This window comes from Schistocerca serialis, unplaced genomic scaffold (assembly GCF_023864345.2).
Source record: "Schistocerca serialis cubense isolate TAMUIC-IGC-003099 unplaced genomic scaffold, iqSchSeri2.2 HiC_scaffold_1362, whole genome shotgun sequence".
Lineage (NCBI taxonomy): Eukaryota > Metazoa > Arthropoda > Insecta > Orthoptera > Acrididae > Schistocerca > Schistocerca serialis.
The window spans coordinates 7,084,597-7,105,243 of NW_026047583.1; positions in this window are offsets into that span (position 1 = coordinate 7,084,597).

Below are 20,647 nucleotides of genomic sequence, written 5' to 3' on the forward strand. Positions count from 1 at the left end.
TGGACTCACTGCAGAGGTTCAAATCATAGAAAGTGAGAGTGTCAGTCCTATTGTACTTCAGTCGGCATTGTGCCGTTTGTATAAAATTCATCTGCAATTTCTGTGATTCATCGTCAAAAAGAAGGTCCAAGGGATACAGTAAAAGTGAAGTGAAGCATCTGATTGTAAAACTGGATTCACAGAAGAGGTTCAAATCATAGAAAGTTTGTGTGTCAGTCCTCTTGTACTTAAGTCGGCATTGTGCCTTTTGAATTTAATTCCAATGCAATTTCTGTGTTTCATCGTGAATAAGAAGTTCCGAGGTGTACAGTAAACCTGAGGTGAAGCATCGGAAACTAGAACTTGTCTCACAGGAGAGTTTCAAATCATAGAAAGTTAGAGTGTCGGTCCTCTTGTATTTAAGGCGGCATTGTGCCTTTTGTATTAGATTCGGTTGCAATTTCTGTGATTCATCGTCAATAAGAAGGTCCTAGGGATACAGTAAACCTGAAGTGAAGCATCGGAATCTAAAACTGGACTCACAGGAGAGGTTCAAATCATAGAAAGTAAGAGTGACAGTAATCTTGTACTTAGGTCGGCATTGTGCCTTTTGTATTAAGTTCGGATGCAATTTCTGCGATTCATCGTCAATAAGAAGGTCCAAGGGATACAGTAAACCTGAAGTGAAGCATCGGAATCTAAAAGTGGACTCACAGGAGAGCTTCTAATCATAGAAAGTTAGAGTGTCAGTCCTCTTGTAATTATGTCGGCATTGTCCCTGTTGTATTAAATTCGGATGCAATTTCTGTGTTTCATCGTCAATAAGAAGGTCCAAGGAATACAGTAAACCTGAAGTGAAGCATCGGAATCTAAACATGGACTCACAGGAGAGGTTCAAATCATAGAAAGTTAGAGTGTCAGTCCACTTGTACTTAAGTCGGCATTGTGCTTCTTGAATTTAATTCCGATGCAATTTCTGTGCCTCATCGTCAATAAGAACGACCAAGGTACAGAGTAAACCTGAAGTGAAGCATCGGAATCTAAAACTGGACTCACAGAAGAGGTTCAAATCATAGAAAGTGAGAGTGTCAGTCCTCTTGTACTTAAATCGGCATTGTGCCTTTTGAATTTAATTCCAATGCAATTTCTGTGTTTCATCGTGAATAAGAAGTTCCGAGGTGTACAGTAAACCTGAGGTGAAGCATCGGAATCTAGAACTTGTCTCACAGGAGAGTTTCAAATCATAGAAAGTTAGAGTGTCGGTCCTCTTGTATTTAAGGCGGCATTGTGCCTTTTGTATTAAATTCGGAAGCAATTTCTGTGTTTCATTGTCAATAAGAAGGTTCAAGGGATACAGTAACCCTGAAGTGAAGCATCGGAATCTAAAACTGGACTCACTGCAGAGGTTCAAATCATAGAAAGTGAGAGTGTCAGTCCTCTTGTACTTCAGTCGGCATTGTGCCGTTTGTATAAAATTCATCTGCAATTTCTGTGATTCATCGTCAAAAAGAAGGTCCAAGGGATACAGTAAAAGTGAAGTGAAGCATCTGATTCTAAAACTGGATTCACAGAAGAGGTTCAAATCATAGAAAGTTTGTGTGTCAGTCCTCTTGTACTTAAGTCGGCATTGTGCCTTTTGAATTTAATTCCAATGCAATTTCTGTGTTTCATCGTGAATAAGAAGTTCCGAGGTGTACAGTAAACCTGAGGTGAAGCATCGGAATCTAGAACTTGTCTCACAGGAGAGTTTCAAATCATAGAAAGTTAGAGTGTCGGTCCTCTTGTATTTAAGGCGGCATTGTGCCTTTTGTATTAGATTCGGTTGCAATTTCTGTGATTCATCGTCAATAAGAGGTCCAAGGGATACAGTAAACCTGAAGTGAAGCATCGGAATCTTAAACTGGACTCACAGGAGAGGTTCTAATCATAGAATGTTAGAGTGTCAGTCCTCTTGTACTTAAGTCGGCATTGTGCCTGTTGTATTAAATTCGGATGCAATTTCTGTGTTTCATCGTCAATACGAAGGTCCAAGGGATACAGTAAACCTGAAGTGAAGCATCGGAATCTAAAACTGGACTCACAGGAGAGGTTCAAATCATAGAAAGTTAGAGTGTCAGTCCTCTTGTACTTAAGTCGGCATTGTGCCTTTTGAATTTAATTCCGATGCAATTTCTGTGTTTCATCGTCATTAAGAAGTTCCGAGGTATACAGTATACCTGAAGTGAAGCATCAAAATCTAAAACTGGACTCACAGGAGAGGTTCAAATCATAGAAAGTTGGAGTGTCAGTCCTCTTGTACTTAAGTCCGCATTGTGCCTTTTGTATTAAATTCGGAAGCAATTTCTGTGTTTCATTGTCAATAAGAAGGTCCAAGGGATACAGTGACCCTGAAGTGAAGCATCGGAATCTAAAACTGGACTCACAGGAGAGGTTCAAATCATAGAATGTGAGAGTGTCAGTCCTCTTGTACTTAAGTCTTCATTGTGCCTTTTATATTAAATTCGGCTGCAATTTCTGTGATTCGTCGTCAAAAAGAAGGTCCAAGGGATACAGTAAACCTGAAGTGAAGCATCTGATTCTAAAGCTGGATTCACAGAAGAGGTTCAAATCATAGAAAGTTAGAGTGTCAGTCCGCTTGTACTTAAGTCGGCATTGTGCCTTTTGAATTTAATTCCGATGCAATTTCTGTGTTTCATCGTCAATAAGAAGTTCCGAGGTATAAAGTAAACCTGAAGTGAAGCATCGGAATCTAAAACTGGACTCACAGGAGAGGTTCAAATCATAGAAAGTGAGAGTGACAGTCCACCTGTACTTAAGTCGGCATTGTGCCTTTTGTACTATATTCGGATGCAATTACTGTGTTTCATCGTCAATAAGAAGGTCCTAGGGATACAGTAAACCTGAAGTGAAGCATCAGAATCTATAACTGGACTCACAGGAGAGGTTCAAATCATAGAAAGTCAGAGTGACAGTCCTCCTGTACTTATGTCAGCATTGTGCCTTTTGTATTGAATTCGGATGCAATTTCTGTGTTTCATCGTCAATAAGAAGGTCCAAGGGATACAGTAAACCTGAAGTGAAGCATCGGATTCTAAAACTGGACTCACAATAGAGGTTCAAATCATGGAAAGTGAGAGTGTCAGTCCTCTTGTACTTAAGTCGGCATTGTGCCTTTTGTATTAAATTCGGATGCAATTTCTGTGATTCATTGTCAATAAGAAGGTCCAAGGGATACAGTAAACCTGAAGTAAAGCATCGGAATCTAAAACTGGACTCACAAGAGAGGTTCTAATCATAGAAAGTTAGAGTGTCAGTCCTCTTGTGCCTAAGTCGGCATTGTGCCTGTTGTATTAAATTCGGATGCAATTTCTGTGTTTCATCGTCAATAGGAAGGTCCAAGGGATACAGTAAACCTGAAGTGAAGCATCGGAATCTAAAACTGTACTCACAGGAGAGGTTCAAATTATAGAAAGTTAGGGTGTCAGTCCTCTTGTACATAAGTCGGCATTGTGCCTTTTGAATTTAAATCCGATGCAATTTCTGTGCCTCATCGTCAACAAGAACGTCCAAGGTACACAGTAAACCTGAAGTGAAGCATCGGAATCTAAAACTGGACTCACAGAAGAGGTTCAAATCATAGAAAGTGAGAGTGTCAGTCCTCTTGTACTTAGGTCGGCATTGTGCCTTTTGAATTTAATTCCGATGCAATTTCTGTGTTTCATCGTGAATAAGAAGTTCCGAGGTGTACAGTAAAAATGAAGTGAAGCATCGGAATCAAAAACTGGACTCACAGGAGAGGTACAAATCATAGGAAGTTAGAGTGTCTGTCCTCTTGTATTTAAGGCGGCATTGTGCTTTATGTATTAAATTTGGAAGCAATTTCTGTGTTTCATTGTCAATAAGATGGTCCAAGGGATTCAGTAACCCTGAAGTGAAGCGTCGGAATCTAAAACTGGACTCACAGGAGAGGTTCAAATCATAGAAAGTGAGAGTGTCAGTCCTCTTGTACTAAAGTCGGCATTGTGCCTTTTGTATTAAATTCGGCTGCAATTTCTGTGATTTATCGTCAAAAAGAAGGTCCAAGGGATACAGTAAACCTGAAGTGAAGCATCTGATTCTAAAACTGGATTCACAGAAGAGGTTCAAATCATAGAACGTTAGAGTGTCAGTCCTCTTGTACTTAAGTCGGCATTGTGCATTTTGAATTTAATTCCGATGCAATTTATAAAGGCACATTTGCATGCCGAGCGTGAGTTTCCTCGGAAACGCGAGATATTAATTAAATAAATAATCAGTGACAAATATATAAAGCCTATGGCACACAACTGCAGCGCTGTGTCGCTGATAAAACAAAAGTACATTTTCGTTAGTCGTATGTTTGATTAAAAAAAAAAAAGGAAGAGCCCTGGTTGAAGTGGTGCGAGAAGCACGTATTTTAGTTTATTGTCTGGCACACCGCCATATTTCATGATATAGAAAATTACTGCGAGTTGCAACCATACTAGGCACTCGATTCTGTAAAGAATTTATATTTATAAAAGTAAGTAGGATTATGAACTGTAGGCTTATTCATTGAATATATCTGATTTAACTAACTGTGTAATTTTTTGTTTAGTAGACAATCACCTCTGTACGACGTTTTGGCATGGCTGGCAAATTATTGTAATATTGAGATTTAGTTTATGAGTCCGCACCTACCGCAGCAGTCTTTGGAAACGATTTAATTACGAAGTCCGATTATTTCAGTTTTATTTCACGGTCAACTACGAGTAACATTGCCTTTACGAAAAAGCCATTGTCAAGCGTCTGATACCGAATAATCAAAACCTGACGACTCATAGGAGAGCCAATCACACAGATAAAAATAATTAATATTTCATTTTATTTTTATTTTATTTTATTTATTTTATATTGGCGACTGCGTGTCGGACTTGTTATTTTGTCATTTGTTACATTGTTCTCTTTGTTTCATGTGAAAAATCAACCTTCTGGTCCTGGACTTGACTATATGAGAAATAAAAAAAAAAAAATCAGAAGATATCTGCCAATTATAAAATTTTGCGGGAAGACGCAAAGAAGCTTCCAGCAAAATAAGGTAAGACGCAGCATCTTTGCATTAGCAGGCTTGACCAGACGTATAATTCAGTGTATTAGCTTTTCAGTAAAATTCTGTAGTGTTTCTTTTCCGCATAACAGTTTCAGTGATAAATTCCATTCTCAGTATTTTTCCTTAAACAATAACGTATGCAACAATACCAATACACGAGTGTACAATATGGCCGACTTCTGTACGATATCATGTAACATGGCCAGCAGCCATTACCAATAATCTCAAATTCAGTTTATATTTTTAAATTAACAGACAGCCATTGTTGCTACGACCGATTCATGCTCAACTGCATTTTATTTTAAAACCAGTGTCAAACATTAATTTCTTGAAATATATAGCACGTGTGGCATGGTAATAACTAGAAAACAATACGCAAAAATGGAACAGCAAAGACGTACTATTCAGACGCAATCCGACTCGGACGAGAGACAAATGTTAGAAAATGACTTTACGACAGCAACCGGTAGTGACGATACATCAAATATTGACGCAAGTGTCAACGGAAATTTTGACAATAGGCCGTCCACCACAAAAATTTCAAAGTCTCAGTCAGAGCCCATGTTAATACATGACGTCACGTCTAATGACGCGGCGGGGGCAGAGACCTTGCAAACAGTAAACATTGCCAACATGTTACAAATGCTAATGAAACAAAACGCAGAAAATATGGCAACCTTAAGGATGCAGAACGCGGAAAACATGGCAACCTTAAAGACACAAAATGAACAGTTAAAGACACAAAATGACGAAATTAAATCTGATCTCATAGCAATCAAGGCATGTAATGACACTTTGTGTAAACGTGTGGAACTTATAGACGCCACACTGACCGAACAGATGACTGAACTCAGTACGAAATTTTCCAAGCTTAATACGAGACAAGAAAAGACTACAAATGACGTAGCACTTTTACAGAAACAATTAAAAAACCTTAATGTCACGTGTGAAGCTCTTACTGAACAAATTCAAACATATCCTTCAGTACACGACAACCTTGAAAAAAGAATTACTGACGTGCAGAATAAATTTGACGATGTTGAACAACACCTGACTGACATCTTACAATCTGATGCCACAGCTCATTTTCAAAATATTAATAAAGAATTTCATGATTGGGTAGAGAACAAAGACAAACACTTTGATAGATGCATACGTGAAAATTTACCAACAATTGTGCACGACTCCGTAGCGGAATACATCACTAATAACAAACAGCTGATTAGTGACGCAGTACAATCCGTCACTGCACCCATGAGACAATTCACCGATCAACCACAGTCTGAATGTAACGAAAATATCAGTCAAAATGTACAGTTCAGAAACCAATATACATTCGAGTATGACGCACACATACCGCACACAACATACACACAAGAACAAAACACACCACGACTACAACACATACCACGACGTGCAACCACAAACACAAGCTATTATCATGGTAAACCACAGCAACATTATCGTAATTACTCGCCAGCTGAGCATTGCAGTAATTACAGTGGAACAAATCCATATCATAATGCAAAGGAAGAAGAAAGCTTAATAAAACACAGGCAATTTCAGGCTTTTATCCCAGAGAAACGAACCATTCATCCGGTGATTTTTCTTAAATCTTTTAGTAACGCATTTCCACGCACTTGGAGTGACCGGAAAAAGATTTCATATATTGTCGGTTACATCCAAGGCGATGCAGCTGTCTGGGCATACAGTCAAGCTGACGTATGTACCACGTACAGTGAGTTTGAGCGTGCCTTTCTGAACAAATTCTGGTCGCAATCCGTCCAGGAGCGACTCAGGAGACAAATTTTAGAACCTGAAACTTTTAACAGTAAAAATGGTAACTTACGCAGATATTTTGAAAAATACTTGAACATGGGACATTTTTTAGACGAACCAGTCGCAACACGTGATATACTCCGAGCGTTGAAGGCCAAATTGCCTTTCAACATTAAGGAAAAACTTCTACATATCCCGGATGACGATTCAGATTATTTTTTAACAGCTTTAGATTCGGTTGACATGTTACTTGAAGATCAGCGCTTCGCGCGGCAAAACAGCAGCCACAATGTTTACACTAGTGGTATGCAAAACATGCAGGCTTGCCAACACAATTCTGGCGCGCCCACAGTTGGATACGCGGTACAACAAAAACAGCAAACTCACATGCCGTCTCAGTACGGAAATCAAAATCAACACGCGTATTCCAATACGAACAATAGTTACAACAGTAATAACATTTCATGCGGCAATCCATACAAAAGGCACCGCGGTAATAACTGCAACGGTAACAACGGATACAAAGGTAATAACAAAAACACAAACAGAAATAGAAATAATAATAACTACGAGCCAAGACAGCATCAAGGTTGGACTCGTAACGATCAGTACTTTCATTCAAACTCTGCTTTACCACAGCAGCCACCAGGTCAAAATTGGAGCATACCTTACGACCGACAGGTAAGTTATAATGCGCAACAGCAACAACAACCGCAAAAGTTTGGAGATCATAATAGGCAATATCCGAATGTGAATATAATAGAAATGACACCTGATGCACAACCTCAATCTGTGTCAGTACCTAGTACAAATGATAATCCAACAAACTAGAAACAGTCACTACTTTGCCCCAGGTCGTGGCTGAAGAATCCTTGGGGGGCGGCTTCAATGTTAATCAGTTATTTGACACCACACTTGAACAACAGAATAATGATATGCCGAGTAATTCTAAACAAAAACTACCTGTTTTATTTATAAGATACAACCACAATAACAATATATCAGATGAACTTTTACAAGACAGTACACAATGTCGTTTAAACACAAATGAAATTGTTTTAGCATCCACTACTGGTGTAGTAGGTGGGATTCTAACTACTATTATCCTAGATACAGGTGCAGCTGTGAGCGTTTTATCTTTTAATTTTTATAAAAAGATGTGTGAATTGGAACCTGTGCCTGAGTTTCCTGCCCAAAACTGTAAAATAACTACTGCACTAGGTAATAAGTCATGTAGGGTTACGAAGCAAGTTTTTGTAAACGTTAAAATAGGTAATGGAACCGTACAATGGCCATTCCTGGTTGTACAAAACCTTGTGACAAATTGCATATTAGGAATAGATATTATGAGCGAGAAGGACTGCATTATAGACTTCTCCAAAGGTAAATGTATTTTAAATGATAAAGGCAGTGTAATTATTATTGATTTGGACAGGAGAACTCTAAAGCATGACAAACACTGTACAGGGTACAAGGTACAGTTAGTACTTGACAAAGACATTCAAGACATGCAAACACACTCATCTGACAGAGAGCTAATGGACTTGAAAACATTGCTTGATCATAAGATAAGTGAAGCTACAGCTCTCAGTGTACATGAACGTATAAAACTACAGGAAGTGTTATCCAAATATTTACAAGTTTTTACCAAACGATTAGGTGTTATCAACACGTATGTGTACAAGATTGAAGTTAAGCCTCACAAGATCTTCTACCATAAGACATATAACGTACCGTTATCTCAACGACCTGCTGTGTGGCAAGAATTAAAACAAATGTTAGACTGGAAGGTCATTGAACCATCCACCTCACCTTATTGTAGTCCTCTACTTGTTGTCAAAAAATCAAATGGAGGCATTAGGTTAGTGTTAGACGCACGAGCTATTAATGAAATAATTTTACCGGTTCACACAAAACCTGAAAATTTAGAAGAGCAATTACAGAAATTTCTAGATGCAAAATATTTTTCCACAATAGATCTCGCTAATTCGTTTTGGCAGGTGGGTATCACTCCTGATTCTCGGAAATATACTGCATTTATGTTCGGGGGGCGAACCTATCAGTTTTGTGTTCTACCCTTCGGACTGAATGTCAGCTCTGGGGTATTCATTACAGCCCTGGATACCGTGCTTGGCGACGATTTAGTTGAGACAGTCACACACTATGTAGATGATATACTGATAGCTACACAATCCTGGAATCAACACGTTGACACACTTCAAAGAATTTTAGAAAAATTTGCACAAGCTGGAGTCACAGCCAACCTAAGAAAATCAAAATTTGGTTGCAGTGAGATAAAGTATTTAGGACATATCATTAATTCACAGGGCATACGTCCGGATCCCAGTAAATTAGATGCTATCAGAAACTTTCCTAGCCCTCGAACTAAAAAGCAGTTAAAATCATTCCTTGGGCTATGTTCATTTTTCAGACGTTTTTTGCCACAACCACTTTTGAACAGTAAACATCTGCTAAATCTACTCAGAAGGAATCAAGTTTGGATCTGGTCGGAACAGTGCCAGAATGACTTTAATACAATTAAACATGCTTTAGTGAATGCTAACATTTTGAGCCATCCAGATTTCAATTTAGATTTTTGTATGACTTGTGACGCTTCACGTACTGGCTTGGGCTGTTGCTTATTTCAAGTTGTAAAGAATAAAGAGGAGGAACAGATAAGAATTATTGGGTTTGCGAGTCGCACTCTAACTGAATGTGAGCGTACATACTCCACTACTGAGTTAGAAACACTTTCCATAGTATGGGCATTCAAGAAATTCAATTATTATTTATTTGGAAAACATACGGTAATTTACACCGATCACCAGGCCCTGACATTTTTGTTAACTTGTAAACTTGTACATCCTAGACTATCACGATGGGCAGTTACACTTCAGAACTACTCTTTTGAAATTAAGTACATAAGAGGTAAGGACAACACCATTGCAGACACTTTGTCTAGACTTCCACAAGGTATGAATGATACCAACAGTGACTTAGAAAATATAAATGACTACAGGATTCTCTTAATGCAAGACAAGCAGTATCACCAATATTATATTGATATGTGCAGAAACATGGCTGAATTACAAAAATCTGATCCTCACTGGTATAAGATAATAACATTACTGGTAGAAAAACACAACCATCCTTTGACTCAGTATTACAAGTTACACAATGATGTGTTATTTTACCGCCGACATCCAAATGCTACTAACTGGTGTGTATGCATTCCCAAAGAGTCTGAACGTAATCTAATTTGGCACACACACTTAGTTTGGGGTCATTATGGGACGAAAAAGTGTTTGGCAAAGCTCAGTACATACTGTTATTTTAGCAATATGAGAAGAAAAATTTACAGGGAACTAAAAACATGTGTCATATGTCAAAAATCAAAACCTCAGAATTTATCCACAAAAACAGATTTACATTCTATTTTACCTGGTAGACCCCTGGAAATTCTGTGTACTGACATTAGTGGACCGCATCCAGCAAGCTCTGGAGGCGTCAAATATATCTTAGCTTTTTACGATATATTTTCTAAACATGTTAAACTTTATGCTTTAAAATCCGCCACTGCAAGTGCTATAATACGAAGATTCTCAAGTGATTACCTGACGCACGTGGGAAAACCTAAAGCAATTCTATCAGATAATGCAGCATACTACTCTGGGTACAAATGGAGAAATTTCTTGAAGGACAATAACATTAAAAGTATATTTATTTCGAGGTTTAGTCCACAATGTAACGCGACTGAGAGACTTTTCCGAGAATTAAATCGATTCATGAGGACCTATATTTCATCAAAACATACTAATTGGGTGTCCTACCTAAGTCTTTTCGAAGACGTACACAATAACTTAAATATTTACGATACAAATTACACACCTAACGAGATCATGTTCAATTGCAAACAGAACGATCAGTGGATAGAACCATTACCTAAGTTGTCAGACAAGGAAATCACACCTGAACAGAAAATAAAAGAAGTATTGACTACGCTGACACATCACGCACAGATACGAAACAAACATCACAGAAACATAATAAAAAGAAAACAAAAATTCGAGGTAGGAATGCTTGTACTACTTCGTACTCATCATAAATCTGTTGCACTCAAACGACGCAACGCTAAGTGGCGTCTGCTATATGAAGGACCTTATATAATTGTTAACATACCGCACCCTGGTGCGTATCTGTTACAACATCGTAGAACTAACAAAATTATTGGGCTATACGCACACCGAGATCTTAGAGCATTTCATGCTGAATAATGTAAAAGTCATACCCATCAAAATATTGCTAAGCAACTCGAAAAACTCTGTTGCTACAACACAGATAACAAGTAGTATAGAAATTTTCATTTCAGCGTTCCAGAGTCGCAGTTGAAGACAGAAGAACTTTTCTTTCAACGCCGCGGTTCCACCGAGAAGACTGAATATTAAAGTAAAATTTATGATTACGTAGCAGTGAATGATATATAAATTTTTCACGGAACATTTGTGACTGTAGGTACCACTGACTTGCTATGACACCTGACGAACCGACAGACGTCATCTGTGAAGCGATCTTTTACTTCGAGAAATAGATTAGACGCACATCTCTCAGCAAGAAAAGCATCTACCAGTAGTCAAGGCCACACAGACACACTACACACACGCACAAAACGCGAGGAATCGAACATTTTCTCTCTCTTACTATTTTGAATATTTATTGAGTAGCGAAAACGCCTGGTCTTGCCTACTGATGTAATGAATGTTGTGTCTAACCTATCTTAATTTCAGATGACATGACAAAAAACATCGATAATATCCCAGCAAAACCGCTAAAGAGGATGTAAATATCTGCAATTCAAGTAATCAAATATGACACAATGTAATAACCTATAGCTATGTAATGATGATGTAAACATGTTTATGTGCAACTGTATTATGTTTATGCTAAGAAAATATGTGACGTGTGTATGTATTATTACTTATGTTTTTTTAAACTGATGTATAATGTAACTGTTACTGTGTGAAAATTTGAACGATAACGAGTGCCAAAATGTGAAAAACTTTTTTTTAAAAAAAAAAAAAAAAAAATGCGTAGTGAACCACTATTCACGGACATTAACGTACATTACCAAGTCTGCAACTACGCAGAAACCTATGTGAAAGAAACTGTTAATGACATTCATGATGCATCGTACCTTTGTTAACGCGATGAACGATTTCTTCGATGAGTAACCACGAACATTTAGGTGAGCTATATTTAAAAAAAAAAAAAAAAACTGAATATGTGAAGTGCATAATTCGTGCATCGTCTAGCGACATTACTACAGTACCCAACTTCAAGATGTTAACTGGATTAAATGGACACAAAGTGCCTGTCCAGAAAACAACACGACGGGTGGAAGAATTTTGGTTGGAACTTCAGGGAATGAAATGTTCTCGAAATGTGACGGACACGCTTACCTGGACTGTCCAAGGATCGACGCCAGCTATGTGCCGTCCGAGGTTCTGCAACCAAGCTTCCACGGAATATCGAAAACGAACTGCATATGGACTAATTACTCGACGGGTCACGTCTGATCTGTAATAAACAATGCTTTTTGTCACAACGAACTGCATCACAACGACTATAATGGAAATAGGAAATGGGCATGCTTATGTATCAATCACGTTGTTATACAACGATGTTACTGTGATCAAAAAAACTTTACCACGACGATACTAACCTGTAAAAAATTATTGTGCAGCAGATGAATATGAACTGTGATAACGACACCATGTGTATAGGTCAACGCACCTGAAAAATACGGACATTTTTCTTTGAAGCATTTCATTGCAATGCTATGTAACTAAGAACATTCAACAATCTAAAGTTGTATTGTATTATAACAAATATTGTAATTTTAAAACTAAGTTACCTGTCATAGAATGTAGTCTTCATATGTAATCTTGGTGGAATATTTTCTTTGTGCAACGACTAAGAAATGCGCGCGCACACGAACAATATGAACTGCAATACTGTGCCGCGTGATCTAAATTTACGAAATAACGGCAGTGCCGTAGTTACACAGACGCTTCTGCGCATGCGCGCACTCTGTTTTGCCAACATAAGAACTTTTTCGGCGCACGCGCGTCATTCAAATTTTGTGTATAATATACAGTATAATGTAAGTCATGTAAATAGTTGTAGATAACTTAGATTTTCTTGTGCCTTTAGGTGAATTGCTCGCCTGCAGGTGTGTCCTTTCGCCTCGCAATTCAGGGGGCAATATAAAGGCACATTTGCATGCCGAGCGTGAGTTTCCTCGGAAACGCGAGATATTAATTAAATAAATAATCAGTGACAAATAAATAAAGCCTATGGCACACAACTGCAGCGCTGTGTCGCTGATAAAACAAAAGTACATTTCGTTAGTCGTATGTTTGATTAAAAAAAAAAAGGAAGAGCCCTGGTTGAAGTGGTGCGAGAAGCACGTATTTTAGTTTATTGTCTGGCACACCGCCATATTTCATGATATAGAAAATTACTGCGAGTTGCAACAATACTAGGCACTCGATTCTGTAAAGAATTTATATTTATAAAAGTAAGTAGGATTATGAACTGTAGGCTTATTCATTGAATATATCTGATTTAACTAACTGTGTAATTTTTTGTTTAGTAGACAATCACCTCTGTACGACGTTTTGGCATGGCTGGCAAATTATTGTAATATTGAGATTTAGTTTATGAGTCCGCACCTACCGCAGCAGTCTTTGGAAACGATTTAATTACGAAGTCCGATTATTTCAGTTTTATTTCACGGTCAACTACGAGTAACATTGCCTTTACGAAAAAGCCATTGTCAAGCGTCTGATACCGAATAATCAAAACCTGACGACTCATAGGAGAGCCAATCATACAGATAAAAATAATTAATATTTCATTTTATTTTTATTTTATTTTATTTATTTTATAAATTTCTGTGTTTCATCGTCAATAAGAAGTTCCGAGGTATAAAGTAAACCTGATGTGAAGCGTCGGAATCTAAAACTGGACTCACAGGAGAGGTTCAAATCATAGAAAATTAGAGTGTCAGTCCTCTTGTACTTACGTCGGCATTGTGCCTTTTGTATTAAATTCGGATGCAATTTCTGTGTTTCATTGTCAATAAGAAGGTCCTAGGGATACAGAAAACCTGAAGTGAAGCATCGGAATCTTAAACTGGACTCACAGGAGAGGTTCAAATCATAGAAAGTGAGAGTGACAGTCCACCTATGCTTAAGTCGGCATTGTGCCTTTTATATTATATTCGGATGTAATTTCTGTATTTCATCGTCAATAAGAAAGTCCAAGGGATACAGTAAACCTGAAGTTAAGCATCGGATTCTAGAACTGGACTCACAGGAGAGGTTCAAATCATGGAAAGTGAGAGTGTCAGTCCTCTTGTACTTAAGTCGGCATTGTGCCTTTTGTATTAGATTCGGTTGCAATTTCTGTGATTCATCGTCAATAAGAAGGTCCAAGGGATACAGTAAACCTGAAGTGAAGCATCGGAATCTAAAACTGGACTCACAAGAGAGGTTCTAATCATAGAAAGTTAGAGTGTCAGACCTCTTGTGCCTAAGTCGGCATTGTGCCTGTTGTATTAAATTCGGATGCAATTTCTGTGTTTCATCGTCAATAGGAAGGTCCAAGGGATACAGTAAACCTGAAGTGAAGCATCGGAATCAAAAACTGGACTCACAGGAGAGGTACAAATCATAGAAAGTTAGAGTGTCTGTCCTCTTGTATTTGAGGTGGCATTGTGCCTTATGTATTAAATTCGGAAGCAATTTCTGTGTTTCATTGTCAATAAGATGGTCCAAGGGATTCAGTAACCCTGAAGTGAAGCGTCGGAATCTAAAACTGGACTCACAGGAGAGGTTCAAATCATAGAAAGTAAGAGTGTCAGTCCTCTTGTACTAAAGTCGGCATTGTGCCTTTTGTATTAAATTCGTCTGCAATTTCTGTGATTCATCGTCAAAAAGAAGGTCCAAGGGATACAGTAAACCTGAAGTGAAGCATCTGATTCTAAAACTGGATTCACAGAAGAGGTTCAAATCATAGAAAGTTAGAGTGTCAGTCCTCTTGTACTTAAGTCGGCATTGTGCATTTTGAATTTAATTCCGATGCAATTTCTGTGTTTCATCGTCAATAAGAAGTTCCGAGGTATAAAGTAAACCTGATGTGAAGCGTCGGAATCTAAAACTGGACTCACAGGAGAGGTTCAAATCATAGAAAATTAGAGTGTCAGTCCTCTTGTACTTACGTCGGCATTGTGCCTTTTGTATTAAATTCGGATGCAATTTCTGTGTTTCATTGTCAATAAGAAGGTCCTAGGGATACAGAAAACCTGAAGTGAAGCATCGGAATCTTAAACTGGACTCACAGGAGAGGTTCAAATCATAGAAAGTGAGAGTGATAGTCCACCTATACTTAAGTCGGCATTGTGCCTTTTATATTATATTCGGATGTAATTTCTGTGTTTCATCGTCAATAAGAAAGTCCAAGGGATACAGTAAACCTGAAGTTAAGCATCGGATTCTAGAACTGGACTCACAGGAGAGGTTCAAATCATGCAAAGTGAGAGTGTCAGTCCTCTTGTACTTAAGTCGGCATTGTGCCTTTTGTATTAGATTCGGTTGCAATTTCTGTGATTCATCGTCAATAAGAAGGTCCAAGGGATACAGTAAACCTGAAGTGAAGCATCGGAATCGAAAACTGGACTCACAGGAGAGGTTCTAATCATAGAATGTTAGAGTGTCAGTCCTCTTGTACTTAAGTCGGCATTGTGCCTGTTGTATTAAATTCGGATGCAATTTCTGTGTTTCATCGTCAATACGAAGGTCCAAGGGATACAGTAAACTTGAAGTGTAGCATCGGAATCTAAAACTGGACTCACAGGAGAGGTTCAAATCATAGAAAGTTAGAGTGTCAGTCCTCTTGTACTTAAGTCGGCATTGTGCCTTTTGAATTTAATTCCGATGCAATTTCTGTGTTTCATCGTCAATAAGAAGTTCCGAGGTATACAGTATACCTGAAGTGAAGCATCAAAATCTAAAACTGGATTCACAGGAGGGGTTGAAATCATAGAAAGTTTAAGTGTCAGTCCTCTTGTACTTAAGTCGGCATTGTGCCTTTTGTATTAAATTCGGAAGCAATTTCTGTGTTTCATTGTCAATATGAAGGTCCAAGGGATACAGTGACCCTGAAGTGAAGCATCGGAATCTAAAACTGGATTCACAGGAGAGGTTCAAATCATAGAATGTGAGAGTGTCAGTCCTCTTGTACTTAAGTCGGCATTGTGCTTTTTGTATTAAATTCGGCTGCAATTTCTGTGATTCGTCGTCAAAAAGAAGGTCCAAGGGATACAGTAAACCTGAAGTGAAGCATCGGAATCAAAAACTGGACTCACAGGAGAGGTACAAATCATAGAAAGTTAGAGTGTCTGTCCTCTTGTATTTAAGGCGGCATTGTGCCTTTTGTATCAAATTCGGAAGCAATTTCTGTGTTTCATTGTCAAAAAGAAGGTCCAAGGGATTCAGTAACCCTGAAGTGAAGCGTCGGAATCTAAAACTGGACTCACAGGAGAGGTTCAAATTATAGAAAGTGAGAGTGTCAGTCCTCTTGTACTTAAGTCGGCATTGTGCCTTTTGTATTACATTCGGCTGCAATTTCTGTGATTCGTCGTCAAAAAGAAGGTCCAAGGGATACAGTAAACCTGAAGTGAAGCATCTGATTCTAAAACTGGATTCACAGAAGAGGTTCAAATCATAGAAAGTTAGAGTGTCAGTCCTCTTGTACTTAAGTCGGCATTGTGCATTTTGAATTTAATTCCGATGCAATTTCTGTGTTTCATCGTCAATAAGAAGTTACGAGGTATAAATTAAACCTGAAGTGAAGCATCGGATTCTAAAACTGTACTCACAGGAGAGGTTCAAATCATGGAAAGTGAGAGTGTCAGTCCTCTTGTACTTAAGTCGGTATTGTGCCTTTTGTATTAAATTCGGATGCAATTTCTGTGATTCATCGTCAATAAGAAGGTCCAAGGGATACAGTAAACCTGAAGTGAAGCATCGGAATCTAAAACTGGACTCACAAGAGAGGTTCTAATCATAGAAAGTTAGAGTGTCAACCCTCTTGTGCCAAAGTCGGCATTGTGCCTGTTGTATTAAATTCGGATGCAATTGCTGTGTTTCATCGTCAATAGGAAGGTCCAAGGGATACAGTAAACCTGAAGTGAAGCATCGGAATCTAAAACTGTACTCACAGGAGAGGTTCAAATTATAGAAAGTTGGAGTGTCAGTCCTCTTGTACTTAAGTCGGCATTGTGCCTTTTGTATTAAATTCGGAAGCAATTTCTGTGTTTCATTGTCAATAAGAAGGTCCAAGGGATACAGTGACCCTGAAGTGAAGCATCGGAATCTAAAACTGGACTCACAGGAGAGGTTCAAATCATAGAATGTGAGAGTGTCAGTCCTCTTGTACTTACGTCGGCATTGTGCCTTTTGTATTAAATTCGGATGCAATTTCTGTGTTTCATTGTCAATAAGAAAGTCCTAGGGATACAGAAAACCTGAAGTGAAGCATCGGAATCTTAAACTGGACTCACAGGAGAGGTTCAAATCATAGAAAGTGAGAGTGACAGTCCACCTATACTTAAGTCGGCATTGTGCCTTTTATATTATATTCGGATGTAATTTCTGTGTTTCATCGTCAATAAGAAAGTCCAAGGGATACAGTAAACCTGAAGTTAAGCATCGGATTCTAGAACTGGACTCACAGGAGAGGTTCAAATCATGGAAAGTGAGAGTGTCAGTCCTCTTGTACTTAAGTCGGCTATGTGCCTTTTGTATTAGATTCGGTTGCAATTTCTGTGATTCATCGTCAATAAGAAGGTCCAAGGGATACAGTAAACCTGAAGTGAAGCATCGGAATCGAAAACTGGACTCACAGGAGAGGTTCAAATCATAGAATGTGAGAGTGTCAGTCCTCTTGTACTTAAGTCGGCAATGTGCCTTTTGTATTAAATTCGGATGCAAAATCTGTGTTTCATTGTCAATAAGAACGTCCTAGGGATACAGTAAACCTGAAGTTAAGCATCGGAATCTTAAACTGGACTCACAGGAGAGGTTCAAATCATAGAAAGTGAGAGTGACAGTCCCCCTGTACTTAAGTCGGCATTGTGCCTTTTGTATTATATTCGGATGCAATTACTGTGTTTCATCGTCAATAAGAAGGTCCTAGGGATACAGTAAACCTGAAGTGAAGCATCAGAATCTAAAACTGGACTCACAGGAGAGGTTCAAATCATAGAATGTGAGAGTGTCAGTCCTCTTGTACTTAAGTCGGCATTGTGCCTTTTGTATTGAATTCGGCTGCAATTTCTGTGATTCGTCGTCAAAAAGAAGGTCCAAGGGATACAGTAAACCTGAAGTGAAGCATCTGATTCTAAAGCTGGATTCACAGAAGAGGTTCAAATCATCGAAAGTTAGAGTGTCAGTCCGCTTGTACATAAGTCGGCATTGTGCCTTTTGAATTTAATTCCGATGCAATTTCTGTGTTTCATCGTCAATAAGAAGTTCAGAGGTATAAAGTAAACCTGAAGTGAAGCATCGGAATCAAAAACTGGACTCACAGGAGAGGTACAAATCATAGAAAGTTAGAGTGTCTGTCCTCTTGTATTTAAGGCGGCATTGTGCCTTTTGTATTAAATTCGGAAGCAATTTCTGTGTTTCATTGTCAATAAGAAGGTCCAAGGGATTCAGTAACCCTGAAGTGAAGCGTCGGAATCTAAAACTGGACTCACAGGAGAGGTTCAAATCATAGAAAGTGAGAGTGTCAGTCCTCTTGTACTTAAGTCGGCACTGTGCCTTTTGTATTAAATTCGGCTGCAATTTCTGTGATTCGTCGTCAAAAAGAAGGTCCAAGGGATACAGTAAACCTGAAGTGAAGCATCTGATTCTAAAACTGGATTCACAGAAGAGGTTCAAATCATAGAAAGTTAGAGTGTCAGTCCTCTTGTACTTAAGTCGGCATTGTGCATTTTGAATTTAATTCCGATGCAATTTCTGTGTTTCATCGTCAATAAGAAGTTCCGAGGTATAAAGTAAACCTGAAGTGGTGCATCGGAATCTAAAACTGGACTCACAGGACAGGTTCAAATCATAGAAAATTAGAGTGTCAGTCCTCTTGTACTTAAGTCGGCAATGTGCCTTTTGTATTAAATTCGGATGCAAAATCTGTGTTTCATTGTCAATAAGAACGTCCTAGGGATACAGTAAACCTGAAGTTAAGCATCGGAATCTTAAACTGGACTCACAGGAGAGGTTCAAATCATAGAAAGTGAGAGTGTCAGTCCCCCTGTACTTAAGTCGGCATTGTGCCTTTTGTATTATATTCGGATGCAATTACTGTGTTTCATCGTCAATAAGAAGGTCCTAGGGATACAGTAAACCTGAAGTGAAGCATCAGAATCTAAAACTGGACTCACAGGAGAGGTTCAAATCATAGAAAGTGAGAGTGACAGTCCTCCTGTACTTAAGTCGGCATTGTGCCTTTTGTATTGAATTCGGATGCAATTTCTGTGTTTCATCGTCAATACGAAAGTCCAAGGGATACAGTAAACCTGAAGTGAAGAATCGGATTCTAAAACTGGACTCACAATAGAGGTTCAAATCATGGAAAGTGAAAGTGTCAGTCCTCTTGTACTTAAGTCGGCATTGTGCCTTTTGTATTAAATTCGGATGCAATTTCTGTGATTCATCGTCAATAAGAAGGTCCAAGGGATACAGTAAACCTGAAGTGAAGCATCGGAATCTAAAACTGGACTCACAAGAGAGGTTCTAATCATAGAAAGTTAGAGTGTCAGTCTTCTTGTGCCTAAGTCGGCATTGTGCCTGTTGTATTAAATTCGGATGCAATTTCTGTGTTTCATCGTCAATAGGAAGGTCCAAGGGATACAGTAAACGTGAAGTGAAGCATCGGATTCTAAAACTGGACTCACAATAGAGGTTCAAATCATGGAAAGTGAGAGTGTCAGTCCTCTTGTACTTAATTCGGCATTGTGCCTATTGTATTAAATTCGGATGCAATTTCTGTGATTCATCGTCAATACGAAGGTCCAAGGGATACAGTAAACCTGAAGTGAAGCATCGGAATCTAAGACCTGACTCACAGGAGAGGTTCTAATCATAGAAAGTTAGAGTGTCAGTCCTCTTGTGCTTAAGTCGGCATTGTGCCTTTTGTATTTAATTCCGATGCAATTTCTGTGTTTCATCGTCAATAAGAAGTTCTGAGGTATACAGTATACCTGAAGTGAAGCATCGGAATCTAAAACTAGACTCACAGGAGAGGTTCAAATCATGGAAAGTGAGAGTGTCTGTCCTCTTGTACTTAAGTTGGCATTGTGCCTTTTTTGTTAAATTCAGATGCAATTTCTGTGATTCGTCTTCAAAAAGAAGGTCCAAGGGATACAGTAAACCTGAAGTGAAGCATCTGATTCTAAAGCTGGATTCACAGAAGAGGTTCAAATCATAGAAAGTTAGAGTGTCAGTCCGCTTGTACTTAAGTCGGCATTGTGCCTTTTGAATTTAATTCCGATGCAATTTCTGTGTTTCATCGTCAATAAGAAGTTCCGAGGTATAAAGTAAACCTGAAGTGAAGCATCGGAATCTAAAACTGGACTCACAGGAGAGGTTCAAATCATAGAAAATTAGAGTGTCAGTCCTCTTGTATTTAAGTCGGCATTGTGCCTTTTGTATTATATTC